The 9751-nt window shown below is 34.3% G+C and overlaps 1 pseudogene; it reads right to left on the reverse strand.

Annotated features, from left to right (window-relative positions):
• Positions 1-6607: 6607 nt before the first annotated feature.
• LOC122095529 lies at positions 6608-6704 on the reverse strand (annotated as a pseudogene).
• Positions 6705-9751: the final 3047 nt, after the last annotated feature.

Raw genomic sequence — 9751 nt, forward strand, 5'->3', positions numbered from 1 at the left:
CCATGATCAAACAGGATTCATTTCAGGGATGCAAAGTCGGTTCAATATACGCAAATCAATTAATATTATTCATCACATCAATGGGAGCAAGAATAAGAGCCACATTGGTTATCTCAATAGATGCAGAAAAAGCATTCAACAAGATCCAACACCCCTTTATGATGAAGGATTTGGAAAAATTAGGAATCCATGGAACATTCCTCAATACAATAAAGGCTGTATATGATAAACCTACAGCCAGCATTATATTTAATGCTGAAAAACTAAAGCCATTTCCTCTTAACTCAGGAACAAGACAAGGATGTCCACTCTCTCCAATTGTCTTCAATGTACTATTAGAATGCCTAGTAACAGCAATAAGACAAGATGCAAGATATAAAGTGGATCCAAATAGGGAAAGAAGAAATAAAACTCTCCCTCTTTGCAGACGACATGATCTTGTATTTAAAGAATCCCAAAGACACCACTCCCAAATTACTCAAGCTGATTCAAAACTTTGGCAAAGTAGCAGGATATAAAATTAACCCCCCAAAATCAATGGCTTTTCTGTATGCCAACAATGAGAAAAGTGTGGCTGAATTTAGGAAAGGAGCTCTATTTGTAATAGTCCCACCAAAAATAAAATACTTAGGAATTAACTTAACCAAAGGAGTGAAGGACTTCTATGATGAAAACTTTAAAATCTTGAAAAAAGAAATCAACACAGAACTTAAAAAATGCAAAATCTCCCATGCTCCTGGATTTGAAAGATTAACATCATGAAAATGGCAATACTTCCCAAGGCTATCTACAAATTCAACGCGATACCTATCAAAATTCCAACCTCATTCTTCAAGGAAATAAAAGAGGCAATCCAAAAATTCATCTGGAACAATAAAAGACCCCGAATAGCAAAAACGCTCCTCAACGGAAAGAACACTGCTGGAGGAATATCAATACCAAATTTCAAACTCTACTATAAAGCCATAGTAATCAAAACAGCTTGGAATTGGCATAAGTACAGACCTCAAGACCAATAGAATAGAATTGAAAACCCAGAAATGAACCTACAGACCTACAGCCATCTAACTTTCGAAAGGGAGCTAAAAAAATAGTATGGAACAAAGACAGCCTCTTCATTAAATGGTGCTGGCAAAATTGTTTAACTACTTGTAGAAAACTAAAGCTAAATCCTTATATATCACCCTGCACCAGAATCAACTCCAAATGGATCAAAGACCTCGAAGTCAAACCAGACACTCTGAAAACATTAGAGGATGGAATAGGAGAAACCTTAGGTCTCCTTGGCTCAGGCCGAAATTTTCTGAATAGAGACCAGGAAACACATCTAATCAAAGAAAGGTTGGACAAATGGGATTGCATAAAGTTGCAGAGCTTCTGCATTGCAAAGGACATAGCTAGCAAGATCAATAGAAAGCCCACGGATTGGAAGAAGATCTTCACTAGCCATAAAACAGACAAGAATCTCATATCTAAAATATACTTGGAACTCAAAACATTAAATCCCCCAACAACAAATCCTCAAAGAAAAAACTGCCCAATAAATAAGTGGACAAAAGACTTAAAGAGAAACTTCTGTGAAGAAGAAAGAAGGATGGCCAATAGACACATGAAGAAATGCTCCACATCCCTAGCCATAAAAGAAATGCAAATCAAAACAACATTGAGATACCACCTCACTCCAGTTAGAATGGCAAAAATCAAGAACTCTAACATCAAGAGATCAAGGGGAGGTGGACAGAAGGGAACCTTACTTCACTGATGGTGGGAATGTAAACTTGTTCAACCACTTTGGAAAGCAGTATGGAGGTTCCTCAAAAGACTTCACATAGAGCTCCCCTATGACCCAGCAATCCCACTTTTGGGCATTTACCCAAATGTTTACAAACAAGACCACACTAAAGCTACCAGCACAACTATCTTTATTGCAGCATTATTTACCATAGCTAAGATATGGAACCAACCCAGATGCCCCTCAGTAGATGAATGGATCAAGAAAATGTGGTATATATACACAATGGAATTCTACGCCTCCATCAGAAAAAATGACATTGCCCCATTTGTTAGGAAATGGAAAAACTTGGAAACAATATATTAAGTGAAGTAAGCTAGGCCCAAAGAAACATAGGCCCCATGGTTTCCCTTATTTGCAATATCTAGTATATGTATGAGTCAAGTGGAAAAGGTCAGATAATGTGATGTTAGGAAAATGAACCCTTAGATATGTATTTTAATGTTTTTTTTCTCTCATGCATGTGTTTCTAACGCATTTATAAGATTATTTCTTTGTTGCTTTGTATGTCCCTCCTCCACTGTATAATCCCTGCTTTCACTATATTTGATGTCAGTATAACTTGTGGAGGAGATGGGGGAAAAAAAGTCGTTTAAGGATCCAGGTGGACCTGTTGCAACAATGAGAAGTACAAGTTGTCATGTCCAAAACGAGGTTTACAACGTCGGTGCAGGGGGGGTGGCGAGAATGATTGGTATTGGGGGGGGGGAGGCTGGGAAAGGATGAGAAGGGTAAACAAAGGAGGAGGCTGCAATGCTTGGTAAGAAATGTACGCATTATCCTTCCCATGTAATTGTAACCCCTCTGTACAGTATGTTCACAAATAAAATAAAATAAAATTTAAAAAAAAAGTAAAAAATGTATAACCAATTTAAGAGATCAAATACGTATTTTGTACTGACAATCATCTTTCAGCAATAACTTACTAACTAATTATGTCGGTATCTTCTTACCTAACATACAATAAGAGCTGAAAGCAGTCTCTTTTTCTAAATTAATATTGTAAATGCTTTGATTATGATGACTTTATTATTAGACAAATAATATGTACAGAAGGGTGGTTTCACTCAAATGACATGACAGACTCTGATAAATAAAAACATTGCAACACAGTTAGCTTTTTTCAGCCTCACCCTGTCCACATTGGCAAGCAAGATTACAACAGCACATGCACACATATACACATACATACATGTTGGCACATGTACACACACATATGCATGCATGCTAAATTCAGGGTTTATTGTACAAAAAATCCAAATAAAATATTAGTGATTAGGACAAATGAAAATATGCCTTATTACAAAATAATACATAAACCATTACCACGCATGTTACATTTTACCTGCCTCTCCACATGTGACCATTTAATTTATTTTTAATTAATTAATTACCCTATTAATTAATTCATTTGTTTAGTGCTAATCCTAGTGCTTGAACTCAGGGCCTGGCTTTGTCCCAGAATTTATTTTTTGTTTCAGTTTTCTCAAGGCTAACATTTAACTGCTTGTACCACAGCTCCATTTCTAGCTTTTGATTGTTACTTTCAAATCAGAATCTAATGGACTTTTTTTTTCTTGGTCTGCTTTCAAACCACAATCCTCAGATTTCATCTTTCTTATTAACTAGTACTAAAGACATAAGCCACCAGTGTGGCTTCTACTTTTTCCTCTATAGTTATCTAATGCCCATACTTATATAGTTATTTTAAAATGAGAGTATAGAAGCAAGATGTACAGTGATGATACTGTCCTCTCAGAAATTCAAGTTAGTAATGTAAATTTATTATTAAAACCATACACAAACAATACCATGATATAGTGTAAGAGAACTCACTATTGAAAATATGAGCCTTAAGAGTTTTCTAATAGATCCATTATATATTGGTACCCAACATTAGAAAAATGTTTGAGGCATTGGTAAAACAGAAGTCCTTTGCATGACTACATACATTCCTTGTTTATTTAAAAACACTTGCTTTCATCTAAAATGTAGGCCTGACTATTGTCTTCATGTGATTTTGATGATTGAAAGTGCTTAGTGAGAAAGTCAAAACATATTAGTAGTCCTTAACTATCAATTCTCATTTTCTTCTTGGAGAATATTATGATCAAATCAATAGTTCAGAATCAGCAAGCAATACTTCACAATCATGCTTCCAGTGCAAGTGGATCACCAGTAAGAAATCCTCAATACCAATTTCCACAAAGTTTTGTCACAGATACAATCTCCCTGCTTTCTCTAGTTGCTTTACTACCTTCTTATTCCTTCATTGTACAGGAAAAGTATGATTCAACTGATTTCAGTCAGATCTGTTACTAGAATTATCAAGGATTTAGTTTATTGTGTGTAATTTTGTCAAAGTTATATCTCTTTACGTAGGCAACTAAAAATGTATTTACTAATTTCAAGTAAATACATAAATTCTATTTCCATCTCTTTTAAAAATAAATTTTTGTTTGCTCTATAAATTGATCAGAGTCATGGATTTTGTGGCTAGCTAGGTCATTATACATCTGTCTCTCTCTTTCTCTCTCCCTTTCTTGGTTCTCATAGATAATATGATTGCTCCATAATTATCCTAATTTATTTTCCTTTTATATTTTTGGTTGCATCATTTCACTTTTTGCTCTGCCATTTCCCATATCATTTATATAAAAGGCATTATTTCCTATTTTCTCATTCCTAGAATAAGCTGCACATGAAGACATCACAGGTCCTCATTTTCAGTGTGTACATTTGAATATGGAGGAACATCTTTCCGCTGCTCTCCATCAATTCCCTACTCTCCAGTTAGAATAATTTCAAATAGTAAAATTGGAAAAAGAGAAAATAAATCATGATGAATAAACAGTTGCAGAAAATTCACCGGATATTTCTGACCAGTTCAACCAATGTGAACTATTAGGGAAATACATGGACGCCTCATTCCCACTGGCACTCAAAGTCCCTTGGTAGGCAATTCTTAGGAATATGGGGAACAAGATGAAAAAGTAAGGAATGGTATCAATTGCAAGAAATAAAATTGGATAAGGATCCAAGCAATTTTCTTCATTGGGCTGCTGAAAATATTCAGCTTATTACAGTGCGGAGACTTCTTTCCCAAAAGGCCACTCATGTGAATAGTAGGGATGATGATGAGTATACCCCTCTTCGAGAAGCCTACAGTGGACACTTAGACATTATCAGTGAGTTGATGTCTCAAGCGGCACATGCAATAACTGTAGATGACTGATCACCCCTGCACAGTGCATATACATGGAATAATACCAGAGTGGCTTCTTTCTTACTTCATCATGATACAGATACCAATGCCCAGACTAAAGGACTCATTTTTTAAAAAAAAAATTTTTTGGTTTGGTAGTGGGACCTGAACTCTGGGCCTGGACGCTGTCCCTCAGCTCTTCAGCTCAAGGCTAGCGCTCTACCACTTGAGCCACAGCACCACTTCTGGCTTTTTTTTCCTGCTTATGTGGTGCTGAGGAATCGAACCTAGGGCCTCATGCATGCAAGCTAAGCGCTCTACCATTGAGCCATATTCCCAGCCCAAATATTTTTGTTTGTTTTTTGTTGTTGTGTTTTTTTTTTGTCGGTTGTGGGGCTTGAGCTCTAGGCTTGGGTGCTGTCACTGTGCTCTTCAGCTCAAGGCGAGCGCTCTACTGCTTGAGCCACAGCGCCACTTCCCCAAACTAAAGAATTTTTGACACCTTTATATCTTGTTGCTGAGAATTGAGATAGCAAAGATACGCTGGATCACCTTCTGTTGAACCATTATATAAAACCAGGCCGGAAGAACAACATAGAAGATACTGTATTTGATATTGCCAAAAGGATAAGTATGTATCACTACCTCTATGAAGTTGTGATAGGCTATACAATTTGTTCACTGAAGTCCTAATGGTCGGGTTAAGTTTCTTAAATTTCAAAAATGCAAGTCCATCTTTTGTGTCCCTACAAAATATTTTCACAATCCAAATAAGAGCAATATATATATTTTTTGGTCAGTCATGGGGCTTGAAATCTGGGCCTGGGAGCTATCCCTGTGCTCTTCAGCTCAAGGTTAGCGCTCTACCACTTGTGACACAGTTCCACTTCCAGTTTTCTAGTGGTTTATTTGAGATAAGTGTACCACAGACTTTCCTTCCCAGGCTGGCTTTGAACCATGATCCTCAGATCTCAGCCTCCTGTGTAGCTAGGATTATAGGCATGAGCCATCAATGCCTGGCAGCACCAATATTTTACTGTAAAAATTCATGGATTCCGTGGAATTCTTCCAAGTGAATTGCCTGCCTTGGATGTCAAAATGTATTCAATATCTTTGTATACATGTATAATAATTTCTTCAGAGTTTGTGATTTTTTAATCAGAAATAATTTTAATTTATCTGTTGAAATGAGTAGTACAGAAACTAAAATATTTCTTGTGCTTGTCTGAAAAAGTATATTTTAAAATATTCTATATTCTATGTTTGCAAAATGTTCATAATTTATTTTATTTTCTCCTAGATATACTTTGAATTCTACATTATTTTATAATATGTAGGTTCATTAATGTGTCCTTTCCGATTGCATTCCATATAGAAACAGTTTGCTTCCTTTTTTTCTAGGACTTAATATTATTTTTATTTGGGATAAAATGACAATGTTGTCTAATTTGAGAATATTTGTAAAGTTTATGCTATGTAAACGCCTTTCTGAGGTGAATATTTATACACTGATGTCAAACTAAATTATATGAATTACGTGTATTGTTACACTTGTAATTTTGTAATCAACTTTTTAATAACTGTTTTTCTTTTCTTAAATCTGAAGAATGAAAAATATGGAATACTTCTCAAATTTTCATATTATCCTTGTGCAAGTGCCATGTTAATCTCTGTATTTTAATTTGAGTATACGTGCTGCTAAAGCGTGTAGTATCCTCTAAATTTAAGTAGTTAATTATGCAATCTTTATACAGGTTTATATCTATGGGTGCCTACTTGTAACAAGGAAAATTTATTGTTCCTAAAAATGCTATCGATCTTATTTCCCTAAAATTCTGTGAATAGTGGAAAATTTATATTTATCAGTCGATTACTCACATTTGCAAATTTTTTTTCTCAATGACTATCTTAAATGTTTTTATTTGGAATTTGATCATACTCTCAATTATTTATAGATAGGTCCAAAGGTCATGGCTTTTTCAAGTACTTATTTATTCAACTGAATTAGCTTTGCGGACCTAATGGATTCAAAGTAAGCGTTGCTTAATAGCTACTCCTAAACTTCTTCAGCTGACATTTTCCCAAATGAGGTGTTACAGGAACAAATGTCTACCTGAGCCTTTACACTTCTTCCATGTGGGAACAGCCCAACAAGAATATCTTCCCCTGACAGCATAGATTGTCTTACTAGAAGAAAAGTAATCTTGGTTACAAGGGATCATAGATGAACAGTTCAAACAGAACTGTTCAGACTAGAAGGTATTTTATCAAAATATAATTGTTTATTATACCTTCCATTTCAAAAGTAGCTAACGCCAAGAAGGTGAAAAAATTTTTCGTATGCATGATTACTTAATGTCCTGGCCTGTCTACCATCCAACCAGGCAGGAACTTACACTACTGCCTTTTTATCACCCAATATTTTCATAGTTGCAGGAGAAGTGCATATGTTTCTCCTCGTTATTAGGCATTAAATTGATAATGTTTTAATCACAATGTTTCCTATTGCCTCCATGCTGTAAATCTACAAATGGTAAATCTTTAGGTCTAACTCTATCAGACACTGAAGTAAAGATAATGGAATAATACTTTAAAACAGAGTTGCCTTTAATACAGTAACTACAACAGAACAATACAAAACGTGTGCTTTTTAATTATATTATAGTTATATATTTTATATTGATATGTGCTGATTTTATATTTCACACAATGAAACTTACTAGAATTAGTTGATAGTTTGACAAATAAATTGATATTTATTTATTCCAATAAATAGAATTGGAATATAAATAATTAGATTTAAAATATATATTAGACTATAAAAGTATCAATGTAATGTTTTTAGTATAAACTTATGATACATTCTAACTCTTCTTGGTCTTCTGAATCCACATGTTAAAAAAAACAATGTTTTCCTCTAATCAATAATGGATTTTACTCTGCTGCTGTTTATTGTTTTAACTCGCTTGTCCCAAACTGTTTTTCTCCATATTTCTAAAGCATTCCTACTGATTATGCCCAAATTTTGCTAAGATGTCTAAAAAATATTATTCTTCTGCAATACCCATGCATCCAAGGAACCCAGTTCCGAGTTACCTGCATCATCAGATAACAGGGGCAAAACTTCTCACCAAAGCCCATGCAACATATCAACACAAACTAATTGAAGACCCATCTTAATTTCGCATTTCCTATATTTCAGGGCACCAATTCCTTGAGATGCAGGAATTAGAGGTAAGCAATTGTGAAATACAAGCCTACTTAAAATGAAGGATGAGATCACAAAATTTGAGAGAAAGTACTGTAATTTAAACATTCAACTTACAGATAACCAGCCCATATGAGTGAACAAGTTCACAAAGTGTCCTAAGATTATTTTTAATACCCCTCACCTATTATTAACGAAAGATTGTATTCCAACATAAGTGGGCCAAAAAATAGTTTCTGGGAGGATAGATCAATAATTGGTCTACCAAAGCCCTGAAATCTTGACTTAGAGCTCAAATGTAATTCAGAAAAACATTTGAAGCACTAAAGAGTGCTTTAAACACTGGGAATTCAGTACAACATGTTTCTGTGGTATAAAAATGTCACTCTCAAACCAAAGATAATCTATATTTAATCTCCTGAAAGTGTATTCCTTTTCAAATAAACTTTTTGAAATCACATTCGCCAAAATAACATTTGACAAGTTGATGATACTTAGTGACATTACAAGCTTTTCAAGTATAGAGAGCAAGTTACAATAGAGTTGAATTATTTACACAGCGCTAATGCCAAACATGTTCAACCATTCATTAAAGTGTAGAAAAAATACCACCCACAATTTGTGTTTTTCAGTAAGAGACTTCCAGAAGTGTGTTAAATAGATCAGCCTCCTAAATTTCAAACCCAAACGTTACCTAATAAATTTCATCATTTATTAAGGTACATTTTTAAAAAATCACAAATAGTTGCCTTATCATATGTTATTTTATGTTTTCCCTCTGTCTAACATAGTAAGAAATATGACTTTAAGTCTTGAATATGGGTATTCATCAGAGATATGACAAACATAATATCTGTCTTCTATTTCTATTATATTCCTTTCTAGGAATAAAGTCAATTTTCTTCTTTTTCCAAAACTTATAGGTAGTAGAAAATATTATTCCATGTAAAATAAAAGAATCACACCATTGTACAAAGCCATTTATAAAAATTCATAGTTAGGAATACATTCTAAGCTATTTTTTAACTTTCTTTTTGACTAAAGATTAATCTTCCAAATGGGTGAGAATAAAATCATGTTTAGGTGCTTCACGTCTCCAGTCTTGCAAATTGTTGCTGCAGATGAATGAATTATGGAAATATAAGCTGACATCAGTTCAAGAATATGCAGGATTGAGACTCCATGGAATGTATATAAACCTTTCAAAGTATTAATAGATAGTTTAACAGAATGACTATCAGGAAGTTGAAAGCAGAGAGGAATTATAGTAAAGACATAGAATGAATGAAAAATGAACAAGGGGCAAGTACAGCTAGAATACTCAATGTACACATATCATGAAGGGAGTGGTAAATTGGAAATAAATCTTGGAGAAAGGGTTGGTTGAGAATGATGGAAGGAGTGACTCTGATCTAGGAGCATTAGACAATTAGATGGACATATTTAATTGTAACACAATTGCACAACCTTTTAAAGTTCAGTTAAAAAACACAAGAAACAAAAACACACAAAAATCACAACCAAACAGCAATCTCTAGAGATTATG

This window comes from Dipodomys spectabilis, unplaced genomic scaffold (assembly GCF_019054845.1).
Source record: "Dipodomys spectabilis isolate Male_0828 unplaced genomic scaffold, ASM1905484v1 ptg000358l, whole genome shotgun sequence".
Classification (NCBI taxonomy): Eukaryota; Metazoa; Chordata; class Mammalia; order Rodentia; family Heteromyidae; genus Dipodomys; species Dipodomys spectabilis.